This window comes from Schistocerca gregaria, chromosome 3 (genome assembly GCF_023897955.1).
Source record: "Schistocerca gregaria isolate iqSchGreg1 chromosome 3, iqSchGreg1.2, whole genome shotgun sequence".
NCBI lineage: Eukaryota > Metazoa > Arthropoda > Insecta > Orthoptera > Acrididae > Schistocerca > Schistocerca gregaria.
In genome coordinates this window covers 369,093,288-369,116,010 of record NC_064922.1, presented here as the reverse complement: position 1 = coordinate 369,116,010, position 22,723 = coordinate 369,093,288, and the positions used below count along the sequence as shown (strand labels likewise).

General features: G+C 42.8%; 1 protein-coding gene across 2 annotated transcripts in view; it reads right to left on the bottom strand.

Annotated features, from left to right (window-relative positions):
- The window catches only part of LOC126354265 (glycoprotein-N-acetylgalactosamine 3-beta-galactosyltransferase 1-like), a 339,265-nt gene extending 331,921 nt beyond the window's left edge, over positions 1 to 7,344 (bottom strand). For both annotated transcript variants that reach the window (XM_050003793.1, XM_050003796.1), the window contains exon 1: positions 7,109 to 7,344. The gene's annotated coding sequence lies outside the window, so the exon portion shown is untranslated. The remainder of the gene's footprint in view (positions 1 to 7,108) is intronic.
- Positions 7,345 to 22,723: the final 15,379 nt, after the last annotated feature.

Genomic DNA, 22,723 nt, shown 5'->3' with positions numbered 1-22,723 from the left:
GTTTGAACTATAAGGTAGGTACATTGTATTAACTTAATTATGATACTCCTAAGTTTGACTTTGCTGAAAAGGTCCTGAATCCGAATTAGGTACATTCGCTGAAGTCGACCTCTTTCAACCCTCCCACCCATATTCACGTAGTATACTTGTTTCGACTGTCTCTTTTCTTTCATCCTGGACGTAGTTCGAAACTATCTTAACCCACCTTTCGAAGTATTCGACTCTATATCTTCTTTCATTCCGCAACACTCGCTAAAATGAACTTAATAAATTTTGCTTAAAGTTTTAAGCGTTAGTTAAATTACAGGTACGTTGAGTAAAAGTTGATATCGTACTTAACAACAATATTATTTATTGATAGAGTTAAATCGCAAGGTATCAAAAAAATTAATTAATGACAATGACTGACGAACACCAATGTATACTTTGACCTTGTGTTTTGGTAAGTCATGTTTGTATGTTATTGTTTTTAGTTTTAGGCACTAGGCACGATACCAGGCTCTCATCAATGAGACGACTTCTCTATTTTCTCTTGATAAATTTGACGCTACAAAATGATTTTTCACGTGACTGTGTTGATCAGCGAATAATGAAAGCACTGCAAATGCTAATTTTTTCAACCGATTACGTGAGTCAGGAATGCTATTCCAGGTGTTCAAAATCAACATATCTTCCTTCTCTAGGTTTTTCAAAGAGCAACAATTGTGCTGTGAACTAAATTCACATTTGTTTTTCCTCGATACTTTTATCTCAGCACAAAGATGTTCAAATTTCGAGCGTCACAATTCTTGGTGTTTTAAAGCCAACAATTGCATTCCAAAGTTTCCAGTGTCAATATTGAAGGGGAAAAAATTTAATTCTGTCACAGAAGCAATACAAAGCTTTTTTTAAAAAGCAAAAGCTAACGTCGTTTGACTATTTCTAAATTTCTGAAACCTGTTGCGGAAAGCTTTCCTCATATCAAAACTGTTGTTTTGAAATAACAAACGTGATTATTATTTCCGACACAGAACTCAGAGTTCTTATAAAATCTCTTTGCAAATGATCCCTTGTTAGTGAATTTTCAACATAATTACTTCTCCTTTCTCCCGATTGTACGCATTTTTTCGTACTTCACGGGAAACAGTTCCACACTCTCCAATAGAACTTATCCTTACGCTTCTCCATTTTGCATTAATTCAGCGCGTTAAAAATTATCTAACGGGCCTGACTTCGAAGCATTACTCACCCCCACTTCCGAAGACGTCGTCACAAGTAGTAAAAGCGGCCTGAGTCCCGAGAGAGAATGGTAATTTCACCTACACCCCCGTCGAACGCCAAATCGAAGTAGACTCGCCAGGCCGGGAACCTGCACTTGGGCCACAAAGTTTCACTCGCACTGTACGTGCTCGCCCGCTCGTGGCATGTTGTAGAGGAACCACAAAAAAGGCACCCAAGAGCCACATGTGATTCGCGAACTGCTGTTTGCCGACCGAGCTGCAACATGTGTCGCCAAACATATAAACACAGTTCCTTCATCTCACCGTAGAGCGTAGCATACACACATAGCTCTGTTTACTATACAACATAGTACAGTCTTTGGTAGCTGACTGACAGTGGACTATTGTTTAGTAAACGTAGCCGTAAGTGAGTGCTATGCGTCACCTTGAGATGTGTAAGCAACAGTTATCTATACCTTACGACAGAAATTCCCAACTTTTGCTGCATTGATACAACTCAGTACAAGTACATCTACATCCACATGTATGTGATTACTCTGCTATTCATAATAAAGTTGCTGGCAGAGCGATCAATGAACCACCTTCAGGCTGTCTCTCTACCGTTCCACTCTCGAACGGCGCGCGGGGAAAACGAGCACTTAAATTTTTCTGTGCGAGTCCTGATTTATCTTATTTTATCGTGATGATCATTTCTCCCTACATAGGTGAGTGCCAACAGAATGTTTTCGCAATCGAAGGACAAAATTGGTGATTGACATTTCATGAGAAGATCCCGTCGCAACGAAAAATGCCTTTGTTTTAATGATTGCCACTCCAGTTCAAGTATCGTGTCTGTGGTGCTATCTGCTCAACTTCGGGATAATACAAAACGAGCTGCCTTCTTTGTACTTTTTCGATGTCATCCGTCAGTCCCACCTGATGCGGATCCCACACCGCACAGCAGTACTCCAGAATAGGGCGGACAAGCGTGGTGTAAGCAGCCTCTTTAGTAGACCTGTTGCACCTTCTAAGTGTTCTGCCAATGAATCACAGTCTTTGGTTGGCTCTACCCACAACATTATCTATGTGATCGTTCCAATTTTGGGTATTTGTAATTGTAATCCCAAAGTATTTACTTGAATTTACAGCCTTCAGATTTGTGTGACTTAAATGTTGGAACATGTGAGGTAATACTGACCTTACGACTTATCTTAGAAGAAAGATTAAGGAAGGCAAACCTACGTTTCTAGCATTTGTAGACTTAGAGAAAGCTTTTGTCAATGTTGACTGGAAAACTCTCTTTCAATTCTAAAGGTGGTAGGGGTAAAATACAGGGAGCGAAAGGCTATTTACAATTTGTACAGAAACCAGATGGCAGTTATAAGAGTCGAGGGGCATGAAAGGGAAGCAGCGGTTGGGAAGGGAGTGAGACAGGGTTGTAGCCTCTCCCCGATGTTATTCAATCTGTATATTGAGCAAGCAGTAAAGGAAACAAAAGAAAAATTCGGATGGGTATTAAAATCCAGGGAGAAGAAATAAAAATTTTGAGGTTCGCCAATGACATTGTAATTCTGTCAGAGACAGCAAAGGACTTGGAAGAGCAGTTGAACGGAATGGACAGTGTCTTGCAAAGAGGGTATAAGATGAACATCAACCAAAGCAAAACGAGGATAATGGAATGTAGTCGAATTAAGTCGGGTGATGCTGAGGGATCAGATAAGGAAATGAGACACTTAAAATAGTGAAGGAGTTTTGCTATTTGGGGAGCAAGATAACTGATGATGGCCGAAGTAGAGAGGATATAAAATGTAGACTGGCAATTGCAAGGAAAGCTTTTCTGAAGAAGAGAAATTTGTTAACATTGAGTATAGATTTAAGTGACAGGAAGTCGTTTCTGAAAGTATTTGTATGGAGTGTAGCCATGTATGGAAGTGAAACATGGACGATAAATTGTTTGGACAAGAAGAGAATAGAAGCTTTCGAAATGTGGTGCTACAGAAGAATGTTGAAGATTAGATGGGTGATCACATAGCTAATGAGGAGCTATTGAATAGGATTGGGGAGAAGAGGAGTTTGTGGCACAACTTGACTAGAAGAAGGGATCTGCTGGTAGGACATGTTCTGAGGCATCAAGGGATCACCAATTTAGTATTGGAGGGCAGCGTGGAGGGTAAAAATCGTAGAGGGAGACCAAGAGATGAATACACTAAGCAGAATCAGAAGGATGTAGGTTGCAGTAGGTACTGGGAGACGAAGGAGCTTGCACAGGATAGATTAGCATGGAGAACTGCATCAAACCAGTCTTAGGACTAAAGACAACAACAACAACATCATGTAATCGAAATTTATCGGATTTCTTTTAGTACTCATGTGAAAAACTTCATACTTTTTCTTATTCAGGGTCAATTGCCTCTTTTCGCACCATGCAGATCTTATTTAAATCATTCTGCAATTCGTTTTGGTCATCTGATGGCTTTACAAGACGGTAAATGACATCATCATCTACAAACAATCTAAGACAGCTACTGAGACAGTCTCCTATGTCGTTAACATAGATCAGGAACAACAGAGAGCCTATAACACTTCCTTGGGGAACGTCGGATATTACTTCTGTTTTACTCTATGAATTTCCGTCTATTACTACGAACAGTCGCGCAACTGAGGCGATATTCCATAAGTAGATGAAAATTTGCTGTGGACCGGGATTCGAACACCGATTTCTCGCTTTAAGCCAGCGGTTGCCTTTAATCGCTTCGTCTACCCAGGCACCTCTCTCGTCAGACCCAAATCTCCACATGCCGCAGACTACATAGTAGTAGCCTCTATCCATTATTCCTCTTCGCTCACAGTCTTACTGTGTATCTGTACTGAAATATTGATATGCCATCAGAGGCGTATATTACAATCTGTTCCTTCAGACATGCATGTCCGACAGAACAGACACCATACCTATCTTCTATGTCTGATAAAGCAAGTTTGCTGCTTCCTTATTATTTCTGAGTGTACGTAATGCCACATTAATTGTAAGGTAAGTAGATCTACGGAGGGCGCCCAATAAGTAATGGTTCAAATGGTTCAAATGGCTCTGAGCACTATAGGACGCAACAGCTGAGGTCATCAGTCCCCTAGAACTTAGAACTACTTAAACCTAACTAACCTAAGGACATCACACCTATCCATGCCCGTAGCGGTCGCGCGGTTCCAGGCTGAGGCGCCTAGAACCGCTCAGCCGCTCTAGCCGGCAATAAGTAACGCAACCCAACTTTTTTCTTAGCCAGTTTCTGTTGACACTGTGGAATTTCCCGTGGAATACTCCCGCTTCAGCCCATACTGTTTGATGAAGTTCCAATTGGTGGCGGTGTTATATGTAGCCTCCAAAATGACGTCTGAAACGGAGGTTCGCTCTAAACAGAGATCTCTCATTGAGTTTCTTTTGGTGGAAAACGTGAGCATCGCAGATATTCTTAGGCACCTACAGAATATCTACGGAGCCCTGGAAGTAAACAAAAGCACCGTCAGTCGTTGGGCAAGGCGTTTGTCATCATCGTAACAAGGTCGCGCTAACCCGTCCGATCTCTAGTGCGCCGGCCGGTCGCACACGGCTTCGACTCTTGCAATGCTGAAACGCACGGACACTCTCATTCCGGGTGATCGACCAAATCCGCGGGAAGCAGAACGTGGATGATGAGGAGGTTATTGTTGTAACAAGCCGTTGGCTCCGACGACTAGCAGTGACGTGGTACCATGCGGGCCTAAGGCCCTCCCAGTAAGCTGGCGTAAGGCCCTCGCATTACACGGAGATTATGTCGAAAAACAAAGTTTTGTTGTAAACACAGTGCGGAAAAATATGGTGCACTGCAATCACTAACGAAACCAACCTCCTTTCAGAAAAAATGTGTTGCATTATTTAGTGAACGCCCCTTCCATTACACGTATGTTAGCATCCGCAATAGTGAGAAGTAATTCGAACTTGAAAATGGGATAACGTAGTATCGAAACGTGTAGACTAAATCACACATATTCGACAACTGGTGGATCTACATCTACATCTACACGGATACTCTGCAAATCACATTTACGTGCCTGGCAGAGGGTTCATCGAACCACCTTCTCAGTTCTCTATTATTCCAATCTCGTATAGCGCGCAAAAAGAAGGAACACCTATATCTTTCCGTGCGAACTCTGATTTCCCTTATTTTATTTTGCTCGTCGTTCCTCCCTGTGTAGGTCGGTGTCAACAAAATATTCGCATTCGGAGGAGAGAGTTGATGATTCGAATTTCGTGAGAAAATTCCGTCGCAACGAAAAACGCATTTCTTTTAATGATGCCCAGCCCAAATCCCGTATCATTTCTGTGACACTCTCTCCCATATTTCGAGATAATTGAAAACGTGCTGCCTTTCTTTGAACTTTTTCGATACACTCCGTCACTCCTATCTGGTAAGGATCCCACAGAGCGCAGCAGTATTCTAACAGAAGACGGACAAGCGTAGTGTAGGCAGTCTCCTTAGTAGATCTGTCAAATTTTCTAAGTCTCCTGCCAACAAAACACAGTCTTTGGTTTGCCTTCCCCACAACATTTTCTATGTGTACCTTCTAGTTTAAGTTGTTTGTAATTGTAATACCTAGATATTTAGTTGAATTTACGGCTTTTAGATTAGACTGATTTATCGTTTAATCGAACTTTAACGAGTTCCTTTTAGCACTCATGTGGATGACCTCACACTTTTCGTTATTTAGGGTCAACTTCCACTTTTCGCACCATTCAGATATCTTTTGTAAATCGTTTTGCAGTTTGTTTTAGCCTTCTGATGACTTTATTAGTCGATAAACGGCTGCTCAGATTGTCTCCAAAATCGTTAATATAGATAAGGAACAGCAAAGGGCCTATAACACTACCTTGGGGAGCACCAGAAATCACTTCTGTTTCACTCGATGACTTTACGTCAGTTACTACGAACTGTGACCTCTCTGACAGGAAATCGCAAATCCAGTCACATAACTGAGACAATATTCCATAAGCGCGCAATTTCACTACGAGCCGCTTGTGTGGTACAGTGTCAAAAGCCTTCCGGAAATACAGAAATACGGAATCGATCTGAAATCCCTTGTCAATAGCACTCAACACTTCATGTGAATAAAGAGCTAGTTGTGTTTCACAGGAACGATGTTTTCTAAACCCATGTTGACTCTGTGTCAATAGACCGTTTTCTTCGAGATAATTCATAATGTTTGAACACAATAAATGTTCCAAAATCCTGCTCCATATCAACGTTAACGATATGGGCCTGTAATTTAGTGGATTACTCCTACTACCTTTCTTGAATATTGGTGTGACCTGTGCAACTTTCCAGTCTTTGGGTACGGATCTTTCGTCGAGCTAACGGTTGTATATGACTGTTAAGTATTGAGGTAATGCATCAGCATACTCTGAAAGGAACCTAATTGGTATACAGTCTGGACCAGAACACTTGCTTTTATTAACTGATGTAAGTTGTTTCACTACTCCGAGGATATTTGCTTCTGCGTTACTCATGTTGGCAGCTGTTATCGATTAGAATTCTGGAGTATTTACTTCGTCTTCTTTTGTGAAGGCATTTCGGAAAGCTGTGTTTAGTAATTCTGCTTTGGCAGCACTGTCTTCGATAGTATCTCCATGCTGACAGACGTTTAAGCAGCTCTCACACGCGGCCAGAAAAAGGATTGTTGGTAGAAGAATATTACCCTTTCCATTAGGAGACTGAATCTACCTCTCCGTACATATAATTTTTCTCTTTCCTTCGTTTCAGAAGGAACCAATCATTAAATGCGAACAGAAACGTCAATCAGCAGCAGATTCTGTCTCCAATGTGTAGCTAACTAGATCGATAAGTGCAACTCTAGGCAAAAGCGGCGCTTGCTAAGCCTACCTGTCAGCTTCAAAATAGTATCAATCTCTTCATGTGCCGGCTAAGGTGTCTCCAGTCGTCACATCTACTACATCGATGTCTGCGCTGCTGGAAGCGTCCGGCAGGCTTTATGAGAACTTCAGAAACTGTAAGCTACTCTGAGCACACAAAAACTATCGCAACCCGATGTAACTTTGCGAATACTGAAAGGCGGTCTTTATGCCGCTGGCCGTTAAGCGTGTCATATCGTGAAAGCCGCTCCGCCGCGGCTTCTGCCAAGCTCTTGCTGTGTAAGACGGAGATATCAGTTTTCGACGAGTACAAGGTCCGTCGAGCTGCCGACCTGCGCCGTTTGGGCAGTAGTCAGCTATTTTACAAGCCAGATCGTGCATGCTGCGACTCTTTCGATACTACTGCCTAAAATACAGCTGCCGATAGCAGAATTTGTAGAATTTAAAACAGTCTCAGTTCTAATTTTATTTCTTTCTTTTATGACCCGTTTCGTTCTATGTGATCTTCAAAAGCATCTAGAAAAGATAAAAGGTATGTGCAAACTTATTAATGAGAGTTTTGCGATGGTATATAACAGTATTGGTAGTAGCAATTACGTACATAACCTGAGAAGCAGCTAAAGGGCAACTTACCGGGTGATCAAAAAGTCAGTATATATTTGAAAACTGAACAAATCAAGGAATAATGTAGATAAAGAGGTACAAATTGACACACATACCTGGAAAAAAAAGTACAAAAGTTCAAAAAATGCCGACTGATGGCGCTTCATCTGATCAGAGTAGCAATAATTAGCATAACAAAGTAAGACAAAGCAAAGATGATGTTCTTTACAGGAAATGTTCTATATGTCCACCATAATTCCTCAACGATAGCTGTAGACTAGGAATAATGTGTGAACAGCACCGTAAAGCATGTCCGGAGTTATGGTGAGGCATTCGCGTCGGATGTTGTCTTTCAGCATCCCTAGAGATGTCGGTCTGTCACGATACACTTGCGACTTCAGGTAACCCCGAAGTCAATAATCGCACGGACTGAGGTCTGGGGGCCGGCCGAAGTGGCCGTGCGGTTCTAGGCGCTGCAGTCTGGAACCGCAAGACCGCTACGTGCCTCGGGCATGGATGTGTGTGCTGTCCTTAGGTTAGTTAGGTTTAACTAGTTCTAAGTTCTAGGGGACTAATGACCTCAGAAGTTGAGTCCCATAGTGCTCAGAGCCATTTGAACCATTTTTTTTTTTTTAGGTCCTTGGACCTGGAAGACCAAGCATGACGAAAGTGGCGGCTGAGCACACGATCATAACCATACGACGCGCGCATGAGACCTTTCATACGTCTAGCAATATGGGGTGGAGCGCTATCCTGCATAAACATCGTACGTTCCAGCAGGTGTTTATCAGCCAGGCTGGAGATGATGCGACTCTGTAACATATCGGCGTACCTCTGACCCGTCACGGTAGCAGTTAAAAAACCAGAATCAGGCATTTCCTCGACGAAAAAAGGCCCGATAACGGTAGATGTGGTAAATCCAACCCATTCCGTGACTTTCTCGGCCTGCAATGGAGTTTCCACGACAGTCCTAGGATTTTCGGTAGCCCAAATTCTGCAGTTGTGCGCGTCGACAGACCCTCGGAGCGTGAAATGAGCTTCGTCGGTCCACAACAAGTTACTCAACCAATCGTCACCTTCCGCCATCTTTTGAAACGCCCACACCGCAAAATGCCCTCCGCTTCACTAAATCGCCAGGTAACAGTTGATGATGGCGATGGATTTTGTACGGATAGCATCAGAGGGTACTCCTATGTGCCAACCAAACAGTAGTGTATGGAATGCCGGTGCGACATGCGACTGCACGAGCGCTGACTACCCCGTGCATAGACGAACCCACTACAGTGTCCATTTCTTCCTAAACTTTCTCAGCAGCATTACGCCTTGTGCTCGGTCGGCCACTACGGGGTCTATCGTCTAAACAACCAGTGGCTTCGAACTTAGAAATCATTCTCGCCACAGCTGCATTTGTCAACAGACCGTTTCCCCTTTCGGATCCCCTTCCTATAGTGATACGATCGTAACGCTGAACTAGCACATTCCCCATTCTCATAATCCAGCTTCACTAAAAGCGCCTTTTCAGGTAACGTCGGCCGGCCGCGGTGGTCTCGCGGTTCTAGGCGCTCAGTCCGGAGCCGCGGGACTGCTACGGTCGCAAGTTCGAATCCTGCCTCGGGCATGGATGTGTGTGTGTCCTTAGATTAGTTAGGTTTAAGTAGTTCTAAGTTCTAGGGGACTGATGACCGCAGATGTTAAGTCCATAGTGCTCAGAGCCATTTGAACCATTTTTCAGGTAACGTCAACATGCTGCGACTGCTGGCGCATCTGATTCTCTCTCTGATTACAGCTCCTTTTATACAAGATTGTCATGCGCAATCACTGACGTTTTACTGCCCACCGCCGTCTGTCGGAAATTTTGTGAACTTTGTTTTTTTTGTTGTTATAATAAAACCCCATGTCATTCCAAGCAAGCGTGTCAATTTTTACCTCTCTACCTACATTATTCCGTGGTTTATTAAGTTTTCAAATTTATACTGACTTTTTGATTACCCGGTACTCGTCTTCCTAAACTAGTAAACAAAACGCAAAAAACTTGTAGCCACGGTAGGCACCGTCGCAATATAGACATCAACAAAAGTTTTCACCATCCTCGTACGTCGTGCACGCGTGTTGCTATAGTGATTGTTACTGGACGGCCCCGAAGGTAATCCCTGACATTCTTTGTCAATATAAACATAATTACTGTGAGTGCTACTTGCGGGTAGAACGCCGCACGCAAATGGACTGGGGCATTTCAGCTGAAAGAAAAAACGCACGTAGGAAGGAACGAGAGACGTCTGTGGAACCTCAGAGTGAATATCCATCATGACACGAAGGACTGTTGTGACCAATGACAGTGCCCGTATCATCACATACGATCAGAATGATTGTCAAGCAGTGAAGCTTCCCGACGTTTACACAGGAGTCAAAGTGAGTGCGGCGATGGAATTGGTTCCAGTAGATGGGCAGTGTTGAGGATTTACTCCGTATAGGCCGTCCACAGTCGACAGGTGCACAGGATGATTGATATCTGCGACTTTTTATTGAACGGAAGCTTGGTCTGAGTTCTCCAGAAATCAGTTCGGCTTTCGAAGAGCCTGTCGCATCATATTGTTAGCAGACGATTGCATGATGGGTGTCGCCAATCACGATGACCATGGCGAGCATCATGTCGTATATCGTTGTAACGTACCTACAACAAATGACAGTTCGTCTGTGAAAACGGATTCGGTAAGCACCTTACCCAATAATCGGAATCTAAGCCGCATAACACTATGTGCGTGTTGTATGAGCGTCAGTTTCACTGTCAAATAAGCCCTCAACAGATCTTTACATGAAAAACTTAAAGCTAACATTTGGATCAGCTATCTGACTGCGTATTGAATATGAAAAACTACAGGAACAAATGAACGTGTAACAATGAATACCTAAGCTATCTGACTGCTTACGAGGTTTGGAACTTTAATAGTGGCAACTATTTATTTACAACTAGTACAAAATAGATACGTGTTTCAAAGTTTTACTGACCTTCAAAGTAGTCACCAGCGTTGTGCATAACCCGTTGACAGCGATGTGGAAGTCGTAGGATACTCTTAGCAGTGCCAACTGTGTTGACAGTTCGTGCGACGCTGTCTGTTGCCCGACGAATTTATAACAGTTCTGAAGCGAAAGCCGTGAAGTGTTTTCTTCAGTTTATAAATCGAGCTGAACTCATGAGGGCTTACGTCAGAGGGGTGCAGTAGGTGGTATAGCACTTAGCAGCCCCATCAGTCAAACAAATCAGTAATAGCTTGCACCGTACGTGCTTGAGCAATGTCGTGCAAAATGATAATCAGGTTCTGCAGAAAGTGTCATCACGTCTGTCTCTACGCTGGTTGTAAGTTGTGTTCCAAAAATGAACAGCACAGAGACAGAAGTGATAGTTGCCACTATGAAAGTTCCAATCCTCGTATTTGAATAATAATTTACAAATGATTCAGAATCTGGCTTGTGCAACGGAATTTACTGGATTAGAGGACATGACATGTTGTGGTGTGTCACTGTCTCTGTTTCAGCCCTAAGTTTTGCACTCACTTCTTTAGATGACTGCCTTTTTCCAAGTGGTTTACACTAATTCGCAGCACCACGCAGCAGCAACGGCTAAAGCTTATTGTTACTATGAATGCATTTAATAAAAAGGAGTTTGCTTGGGTCCTGTTTACGACTAAATAACTTATAACATGGGATTTCATAAATTGGGTTTAATTAAAAACTTCAGAAATCATCTTGACCAATGATAGTTTGAAAGGTATTAATAATGGCGAAATGCTTGACAGTGACTGTATAAGTAACAATAATGGATGAGTGCTAGATTAACAAATTATTTCAATTTCAAAGTTACATTAACATTTAATAAACACAGCATATTTATAAATTAGATGTGAAGAATAATTATTATTATTTGGACGATAAGGAGACTTCTTGCACCTCCCACGGGGGAGGCCGCAATGCGCCTTAGGCCGCGCGGTCTAACCCAGCAATTGCGCTTCACGCTATGCTTGCGAATTTTGCCTTGAATTCCATCTTCAGATGTAGTTAAGCATTTAAATCTTTAAATGAAGTCAGGTCTTGAGTGTGGTAAGACCTGCCATCACTGAAGGCATATCTTACATAATCCAAAGAATGGCCTTAAGTTGGTTGCATTGTTTTCGAAACTCAATGTAATATTTAATCAATGTAATGGAGGGTACTGACACACTGCTCACACCGTAACATTGTGGACTCCGTTACAGACGTGCAAGAAATAATGCAAAATGGACGAGCCAGGAGTGCCCTTTGGTTTTGTTTACGGACGGATTCCGATCTGTTTGTACCTTGATAATAGCATACAACCTGTTTGGAGACAATCCGGTAGTACCGAACGCTTCCAACGCTTTGTCCTACATGTGTAACAACCTGGTAGTGGAGTGATATTCTGAGGTGGCATTGCATGGGGCCACAGTTCACCTTCCATGGTTGCTGAGGGCAATCTCATTGTTCTGCGGTACAGGGATGAGATTCTGCAACCAGCAATGGTATCTTATCGTCAACATTTTGGAGACAATTTCAGCTCGATGGATGATAACTTGCGTGTTCCTCGTGGCGTTCCCGTGAACAAGTCCCTTCAGTAGGCTAGGATCACAAGAATAGATTGGTTTACCTGTTCCTTACACATAAACTCAATCGAACAATTGCGAGACCGATTGAAAAGAGATGTTTTTGCACGTCCATAACACCCCAGTATTTTTCGTGACTTATGCGGAATCACCATCCTAGATTGGGACAATTCGGACCAGGGCTGGATTGTCGATTTCATCTATAGTATGCCACGAAGCATTCAAGCCTGCTTACGAGCAAGTAAACGTTCAACTACATATTGACTCTGTTTAGGTGTGAAAAACCTCCCATGGGAAATAGACGATTCTGTAATTGCAGATCTATTTGTTCTTGTGATCTGGTGATCTGGACAATTTGCAAATAAACTACGTAGCCTCAGACCCAATTTTTGTGTCCTGTTCTATTAATTTTCAGATAAAGGGCTGATGCAAAACTTTCGTTGATGTATGTGTGTAAGAACATAGCAAAACCATGACAAATGCGAACGATACGTAGCAGGGTCATCGTCAGTGTACTGTGCTTGCAGCTGCAACGTAAGCAAATGAAGAGGTTTGGCTGCTAAGTGTTACATCAACAACGGTAGCGGTATTAGAATTTTGCATAAGAGAATACAACTTAAGTGTGGCAGAAAAAAATGACTTGTTTTAAACTTCTTATTAACCGTGAAGATATACAGCTACCTATGTGCATTAAATCCGAAAGAACGAGATTTCATACTGCGTTATTCCGTTTCTTAGTAGTCACGTCACTTTTTATAAATTATGTTCTTTATGTGTACACCATTGTTGGCGATGCAATTTCCGGCACGAACACTCACACTCGCCATAATCTTGCGAAGAGTGTAGCTTATTACGGCCCCAATTTTGGCGTGGATGATTTTTCAAGTCCTCAATAATTATTAGTCTGTTTGCGGGCACTTTGGATTTCAGAAATCATCACAGAAAAAAAACCGATTAATTGGACCAGTTGACATCATCAAAGCGGGATACTAGACATTCCGGAAACGTTCAGCGTAAGGCTGTCTGCATCGTCCTACTTGAACCAGAACCACTGCATATGGATATTCTTATGATGCAGTTTTTGCATGTTGGAGTGGCCTTTCATGCATTTGATGAGGACTGATGGGTGCCCAGTGGCTAAAGTTTTGGTTGTTTACATAGACCGATAAATTAAAGTGGGTCTCGAAAAGAAATGGCTCTGAGCACTATGGGACTTAACATCTTAGGTCATCAGTCCCCTAGAACTTAGAACTGCTGGAACCTAACTAACCTAAGCACATCACACACATCCATGCCCGAGGCTGGATTCGAACCTGGGATCGAAGCAGTCGCGCGGTTCCGGACTGAGCGCCTAGAAGCGCGAGACCACCGCGGCCGGCAGTGGGTCTCGTCTGACATCATGAATTTCCTGACAAGGGAACCTTCCCATCACCCCCCCCCCCCCCCTTCAGATTTAGTCATAAGTTGGCACTGTGGATAGGCCTTGAAGAACTGAACACAGATCAATCGAGAAAACAGGAAGAAGTTGTGTGGAACAATGAAGAAAATAAGCAAAATACAACATGAAAATTATTCCAAATAGCACTTTTTATCTAATGGAACACATCTGCAATTGAGTTTTTCAATTAAATTTCGTCTTAAACTCTCCACAGTGTCGCAAAACACAGCTTTGTTAATGACCATCTGATCCCGACAATCGGTAATTTCGCATTGCCAGTGCTACTTTGCAGCAGCAAGACCGTATACTCATCTAACGTATTGACAAGTCACGACCATCCTTACACTCCCGCACGCTCCAGCAAGAGAACAGTTCGACGAGTATGAAGTGACCGCAGCGCCATAGTTCTCAGACTCGCCGTTCTTGTGGAACTGCAGTGAGAACGAAGGAAGCCTCTAAGAACTAACAGCGCCTTGACTTCCTAGGTATGCAGCCCGCAACATTAATCATGTGCTCGCTCAGTTTCTTACCTCTAGTCGCATTCGTAATCGACTTCAGGAATGGTAACGCACGTTGCTCGCTGCCCGTCGCTCCCAGCTAGAGGGGAGACGGCACCTTGGAATCTACCGAAAACGCTCAGAGGATGTGCTTGCTCTATTTTCCCTCGCCGTTGTCCGAGAGGTGACGCCACTCAAACACACCATCAAAGAAAGCAACAATCACCTGACCGCACTACGTGCGACTCCGAACGGCCAGCGCGTTTTTTTAAGCTTCGTCACCCCATCCAAGTTCTATACGTCCCTTCAGATCCGGGAACGCCATGCACTCCGCTTCGCTTTCTGCATCCGTTTACTTTTTCCCGCAAGGACCCTTTACAAATTCATCAAATTTCCGCCTCTCCTCATTCACAATGAACAGCTCTGAACAATCTACACCATGTGCAAACTCGTCTCGAATAATCCTATAGTTACTCTCTGCCGGTCGCTGTGGCCGAGGGGTTCTAGGCGCTTCAGTGCGGAACCGCGCAGCTGCTACGGTCGCAGGTTCGAATCCTGCCTCGGGCATGGATGTGTGTGGTCTCCTTAGGTTAGTTAGGTTTAAGTAGTTCTAAGTCTAGAGGACTGATGACCTCTGATGATAAGTCCCATAGTGCTTAGAGCCATTTGAACCATTTTGAATCAGAGTCAACAAACTGGATCATTACTAATAGCTGTTGGCAGACTGGTGGAAGCAGAACAACCTCAGCAAACACCAACGGCTGAAGCACAGAATGTCAATGGCCAGGTGCTGCCTTTTGCACCCTTCCTCTGTTTTGACGCACAAGAGGACTGAACAGAGTACGGCCTGCAGCCAGATCGACACTTCGCTGCATACGAGATATCGGGTGGCTCACGAAGCTCTTTTTTGTGGGTAGCTGTGTATATTTTTCTACTGTGTATCAAGTGTTCCCTCAGTTACAGCCCAAAGCTACCCTATGAAGACATTACTCTAGCATTAGATGGTTTCTTCGAAGCACAGTTTCATGTAGCTCCTGCTCATTTCAAACTTTTTCGTACACGTCATCAGAATAATCAATATTAGAAGGAACTGATCGTTGAACTCTGGGGCATGATTAGGAACCGTAAATTTAACTGCCCTTGTAGAGCCTGATTTCAAGATGAAGTCCTTCGCGATGGCATTACTCAGAACCTTGCTGATAACGAAGTGCGGGTTGAACTTCTGAAGCATCGCAGGCCCAGTCTCAGTGGCGTGCTTAAAGTTATCGAAGCTCAAGAGGTTCAAGACTTCGCAGCACTTGATTTTTATGTGCGTGTTGCAACGCTGACTGCGGATAACCCGCAGCGGCCCCAGTTTAGCATGGCGAGCGACAACCGCAGCTATAAGCAACAGCGTAAAAACAGAGCGGGATGCGCAACTGCTTCCTCGGCTCGTTACAAGCCGCTGAAGTCTTGTGTGAAATATTGCGTGACGCATGAACACAAAAAGCGCTTTCCCCACCAAGCGGAATGCCGGCACTGCCATCAATCGGGAAAACACACAGCAAATGTGCAAGGGAAAGCAACGCAAAGTAAGTTCTTTTGAACGTAACACTCGAGAAGATGGAAATAAATACGATCTGTCATTTTAAACATGTACCCACTTCTCCTGGCAAACCGTGGGCGAAAGCAATGTAATCGCACAGCGAAATGCATAGTGCAAGTCTTGCCTCGTTCTAACCAGTTCTTCTCTAACGGACGTAAAGCTGAACGCTTTGTCAGTAACAGTTTAGGCAAAGAAAGTCTTCCGAAAGTCACCATGGATGATCACATTCATAGGGCAAACCGCAAATTGTTGATATGACTGCTAATTTGCAATTAATCTGTACCACTTCAATTAGAAGTGTCGGAAGTTCCATGCGGCTTTTCGCGGATGATGCTGTAGTATACAGAGAAGATGCAGCACTAGAAAGTTGCAGCGAACTGCAGGAAGATCTGCAGAGGATAGGCACTTGGTGCAAGAAGTGGCAACTGACCCTAACATAGACAAATTTAATGTATTGCGAATACATAGAAAGAAGGATCTTTTATTGTATGATTATATGATGGCGGAACAAACACTGGTAGCAGTTACTTCTGTAAAATATCTGAGAGTATGGGTACGAAACGATTTGAAGTGGAATGATCATATAAAATTAATTGTTGGTAAGGCGGGTGCTAGGTTGAGATTCATTGGGAGAGTTCTCAGAAAATGTAGTCCATCAACAAAGGAGGTGGCTTACAAAACTCTCGTTCGACCTATACTTGAGTAGTGCTCATCAGTGTGGGATCCGTACCAGGTCGAGTTGACGGAGGAGATCCAAAGAAGAGCGGCGCGTTTCGTCACAGCGTTATTTGGTAAGCGTGATAGCGTTACGGAGATGTTTAGCAAACTCAAGTGGCAGACTCTGCAAGAGAGGCGCTCTGCATCGCGGTGTAGCTTGCTGTCCAGGTTTCGAGAGGGTGCGTTTCTGGATGAGGTATCGAATATATTGCTTTCCGCCCTATTTATACCACCTGAGGAGGCCACGAAAATAAAATTAGAGAGATTCGAGCGCGCACGGAGGCTTTCCGGCAGTGTTTCTTCCCGCGAACCATACGCGACTGGAAAAGGAAAGGGAGGTAATGACAGTGGCACGTAAAGTGCCCTCCACCACACACCGTTGGGTGGCTTGCGGAGTATAAATGTAGATATAGATGTAGATACTGGTGTTTCGCTCATTATTATTTTAATAGTTATGAACAACTCGTGCGCCCTCAGTTGTACATATGACGCCTGCACCTCACGACCTATAACAGCGAAAGTATCTCTGTAGTTGGAATGTGCAGTTGCAAGCAAAATATAAAAATACGGCTACATCAGTGTCTTTCAGAGTCATTCAGTTACGTTCTAGTCCCCAAATTTCTGCCGTGGATGCTTTTCATTTATTTGGCTTAGATATTCAGGACAATGTGCCTGACACTGATACGCAACTGCCCCATGCAGAATTCATCATCTGTGTGAAAAATATGGCCATTTGTTCGACAGCACACGGATATGCAAAGAATTTTCAGGCGCACATTACGCTCAGGGACAATGCAAAACCTAATCTGTACTTTCTTCTAGCACGCTCTTTTACCATGCTCGTTCGACACCTGAAGCCGATCACGATGAACTTGCTCCTGAACTCAACAGAGTAGAACAAATCGGAGCTTTGGAACATGCTTCTGTAAGTCAATGGTCATCTCTCCTTGTGAATTTCAGACTTTGTGCAGGTATTAAAGCTACATTTAAAGTTTGAACTGGAAGTGATTCCCTTCGGCTTCCACGTATTTACGAGTTCATGGACCTAGGTCATCCAGGTCGACGATTCTTTTCGACCCTTGATTTAGCCGATGTTTATCTTCAGCTTCCCCCGAAAGAGGAACAGAAAACTTTGTGGCGGTTAACACGCACGTCATATTGTATCGGAAGCACTTCTTCTCCTGTATGGTTTTATTGATTTCTTGAATAAGTTGCGTGAAAAGTTCAGTCCTATTCAAATAATCTAGATGACATAATTCTCTCTCAAAAATTTGTAGTCTCTTTCTCAAGTTTTAACAGATGCAGGACTCAAGTGTAATTTACAGATACGTTCATTTTCCAATACTGAAATCAAATATATGAGACATGTTATTGACGCCCACGGCACTCGTCGCTCAACTAAGCATTTGGAGGCCATGCGGAAAGTACCTTCTCCAACACGAGAACTCCAAATGGTTCAAATGGCTCTGAGCACTATGGGACTCAACTGCTGTGGTCATTAGTCCCCTAGAACTTAGAACTACTTAAACCTAACTAACCTAAGGACAGCACACACATCCATGCCCGAGGCAGGATTCGAACCTGCGACCGTAGCAGTCGCACGGTTCCGGACTGCGCGCCTAGAACCGCGAGACCACCGCGGCCGGCGAGAACTCCAAACTGTTCTTCGAAAACTGATATCATCTTCATCATCATGATCATCATTTAAGACTGATTATGCCTTTCAGCGTTCAATCTGGAGCATACCCGCCTTATAAAATTCCTCCATGATCCCCTATTCAGAGCTAACATTGGTGCCTCTTCTAATGTTAAACCCGTTACTTCAAAATCATTCTTAACCGAATCCAGGTACCTTCTCCTTGGTCTGCCCCGACTCCTCCTACCCTCTACTGCTGAACCCATGAGTCTCTTGGGTAACCTTGCTTCTTCCATGCGTGTAACATGACCCCACCATCTAAGCCTTTTCGTCCTGACTGCTACATCTATAGAGTTCATTCACAGTTTTTCTTTGATATCCTCGTTGTGGACACCCTCCTGTCATTGTTCCCATCTGCTAGTACCTGCAATCATCCTAGCTACTTTCATATCCATAACCTCAACCTTGTTGATAAGGTAACCTGAATGCACCCAGCTTTCGCTCCCATACAACAAAGCTGGTCGAAAGATTGAACGGTGCACAGATAACTTAGTCTTGGTACTGACTTCCTTCTTGCAGAAGAGAGTAGATCGTAGCTGAGCGCTCACTGCATTAGCTTTGCTACACCTCGCTTCCAGTTCTTTCACTATGTTGCCAGCCTGTGAGAACATGCATCCTAAGTACTTGAAACTGTCCACCTGTTCTAACTTTGTTCCTCCTATTTGGCACTCAATCCGTTTATATTTCTTTACCACTGACATTACTTTCGTTTTGGAGAGGCTAATCTTCATACCATAGTCCCTACATTTCAGATCTAGTTCTGAAATATTACTTTGCAAACTTTCAATCTAATCTTCCATCACAACTAAGTCATCCGCATATGCAAGACTGCTTATTTTGTGTTCACATATCTTGATCTCACCCAGCCAGTCTATTGTTTTCAACATATGATCCATAAATAATATGAACAATAGTGGAGACAGGTTGCCGCCTTGTCTTACCCCTGAAACTACTCTGAACCATGAACTCAATTTACCGTCAACTCTAACTGCTGCCTATCCATGTAAAGACCTTTAATTGCTTGCAAAAGTTTGCCTCCTATTCCATAATCTCGTAGAACAGACCTTAACTTCCTCCTAGGAACCCGGTCATATGCCTTTTCTAGATCTATAAAGCATAGATACAGTTCCCTGTTCCACTCATAACACTTCTCCATTATTTGCCTTAAACTAAAGATCTGGTCCTGACAACCTCTAAGAGGCCGAAACCCACACTGATTTCCATCCAGTTGGTCCTCAACTAATACTCGCACTTTCCTTTCAACAATACCTGAGCAGATTTTACCCACAACGCTGATTAAAGAGATACCTCTGTAGTTGTTACAGTCTTTTCTGTTTCCATGTTTAAAGATTGGTGTGATTACTGCTGTTGTCCAGTCTGATGGAACCTGTCCCGACTCCCAGGCTATTTCAATTATCCTGTGTAGCCATTTAAGACCTGACGTTCCACTTTATTTGATGAGTTCCGACTTAATTTCATCTACCCCAGCTGCTTTATTGCACTGCAATCTATTGACCATTTTCTCCACTTCCTCAAATGTGATCCTATTTCCATCATCATTCCTATCCCATTCTATGACGCTGGCAACAATCAGGAAAACTGATATGCTTCATAAATTTCATTCCAAACGCAGCACAAGGGGCCGATCCAGTCCAACGCCTCCAGCGTAAAAACGTTACTTTTAAAGGGACTAGAGAATGCGAACAATCTTTTCTGAAATCGCAATACGCATTGCTTAGTGGTCCATGTCTTACGCAAATCGGACCGCAAAAACCAGTAGCGTTTGCAGTTGACAAATCGTCACATGGGACAGGGGTACTTTTTATCTCACAAAAGGGAACGCTCCGTAGAATTAGTGTCTAAGAGGTTGCACAAGGCCCAAGTCACCTACAGTCAGATGGAAAAGGAAACTTTAGTCACAATTTACGGTGTTACAAAAATTTCATCAGCATATGTCTGGTAGAAGATTCTTCCTTGTGATTGCTCTTTTACATCCAACGAAAGGTAATGATCGTGCAGCAGATAATCTGCAACACTGGTTACTACGTTTTTTCAATTATCAATACGAAATTCTTTATCGCAATACGGTACAGCATGCAAACGCCGACACACTGCGTCGCTTACCTCTGGGAAGTGATGCGGAATTTGATGCATCAGCATCTTCTGTCTGCAAATTGATTAATGTGATTCGGATGCACTGCAAGATTATCCCAGTGATTTTCTTCGTACCACACAGGCTACTGAACAAGATCAGTCACTATGATAGCTCGAGTACTAAATTCGGATGGGTTGGCCTCATAATCCGATATCGCTCTCAGAGACAGCAGTACGCAAATACCATACACAACGAGACAACCTCTCCTTTCAGCATGGTGTAATCTTACAGCATTTTTCCAATAAACAAACACGAGTGCTGATTCCCAAATCTCTACAACAAAACGTTTTGCAACTATTACATAGAGGACATTGGGGGAATCACTAGAATTAATCACAACAAATCACCTAGTGCACCAGCGTTGCACATGCTTCGGGCTGGATAAAGAGACTGAAGATCGCCCGTTGCCATGCATCCTTGCACTATCAGACAGCACTGCACCAGGATTTTTCAACTGGTCTCGACTTGACGGTCCTTGGTAACGTATCCATATTGATTTTGCTGGTCCTTTATGGAACACAAGATGGCTAATTACCATCGATGCATGCAGCTAACATTCTTTTGTCACTCCACTCCATTTGACTACTAGTGCTAGAGCTATCTAAGCACCCGTTACGTACTTTGTTTAGAAGGATAACCACAAACAATTGTTTCAGACAATGGTCGGTAATTTTCTACGGTGGAATTTTTTACCAATGGAATTCAAAATACTCGAGCGGCACCGTTCTCTCCTCAAGGGGAAGTGTCCCTGAACGGGATGCGTTTTTGGAATTCTCAGCCCGCTCATGGTATTACTGATCTATAAAGCAGAGGCACCTCTAAATTTGTACACGCAGTTAGGGTTATTAGTCAAAAGATTTCTGAGAAAATCAGTTACATATTTATTATATTTTGATGTTGGAAAAACTATTTATAAACAGCTAAAGACAGACCCCGTTTAACTGAAGTACCATTTTCTATCGTACCGCTGACTGCTCTGATCAAAAAAAGTCTGGCTACAGGAAAGATTCAATTTCCTCTTCTGATACAGATCAGTAAAAAATATATTTAAAAATTTAGATCAACAATCACAGACATCATAATATTTTAGTTTTATGAAACTTTTAGGAAAGGCAGGTAGTGGTCATTTTGATTATAAGTGCCAATTTTGGTGAATCTAACCCTTTCAGACATTATTTCTTTCCTTGAGGAAGGAAAAGTTTTTACGTAGTAATGCTCTTAAGTTATTTTTTAGTGATTTTTAGATGCATGATTTGTTTAGAAATGTGTACCCATTTTCAAAACATACTTTGTACGCTTGGCTTCATTTTATGGACTAGAATAACTGATTATGAAACAATCACTATTGTAATCAATAAAATGATCATTCAATATTACCACGCAAAATAACAATATACAATATACAGCTATACAGTGGAACATAGCGAACCAGCCAAAACTGTGTATTCTGGTGGTCATGAGCTGCTGTTCACAGCTAATTGACTTGCTGATATTTTCATAGTGATGCCCAACAGATGGCAGCACTTGCGCACGATGAAAAGATTGAACATCCACAAAGGTGTAGCTCAGGTTTCCATTTGGGAAAAATTACTTCTGTTGAAGATAAGCCACAGTAAAAGTTAATCTACACAATTGTAGCACGATGTTCTGAAAGGGTTAGTGTCTGTCATTTATGAGAAAATTGTACCTGAATGATAAAAATTCCGTTTTCTGCTAAATCGCAAAAGACGATGTACCATCCCATTAGTTTACAAATGTGTAATTTTAGAACATTCAAGCTGCATATTCCTATTGTCACCTTCCCTGTATCCTGCATACTGTTTCTCTTCATTCTTGTATTTGTCCTAGCCTCACTGGCAGCCGCCTGTACAGCTCTCTCCGCTTCGGTTACTCATAGCGGATAAATAACTGTTAGTGGTGAAACTATGTTCCTTCTAGTCTGGATATCTGATCCTAGAAATTGCACTATCACTGAAAGTTATTACTGCGTGCATTGCACTATCTTCAACACTGACAGCTAGACAAATACAGTTTTCAGTACTCACTCCTGCATGCAGCTCTTGAAGCTTTCGTTGCAATTCTGTGAGAGACTGTGGAGATATCTCTTAAGAAGATTTGTATTTGCCATACCCTTTTATTTAGACTTAATTGCCTTCTTAACAGCAAAGAATGCTGTTTGGAAAGACAGCACCCAATTTCTGTAGTGACTGCTGAACCAAATGTTGTGAATTGTTCAGCGTCGCTTTGAACTGGTTGCTTGAACCTCCGTTTGGTGTTAAACTGCTTTATTCTCGGCATTTATAACACAGAGAATGTATAAG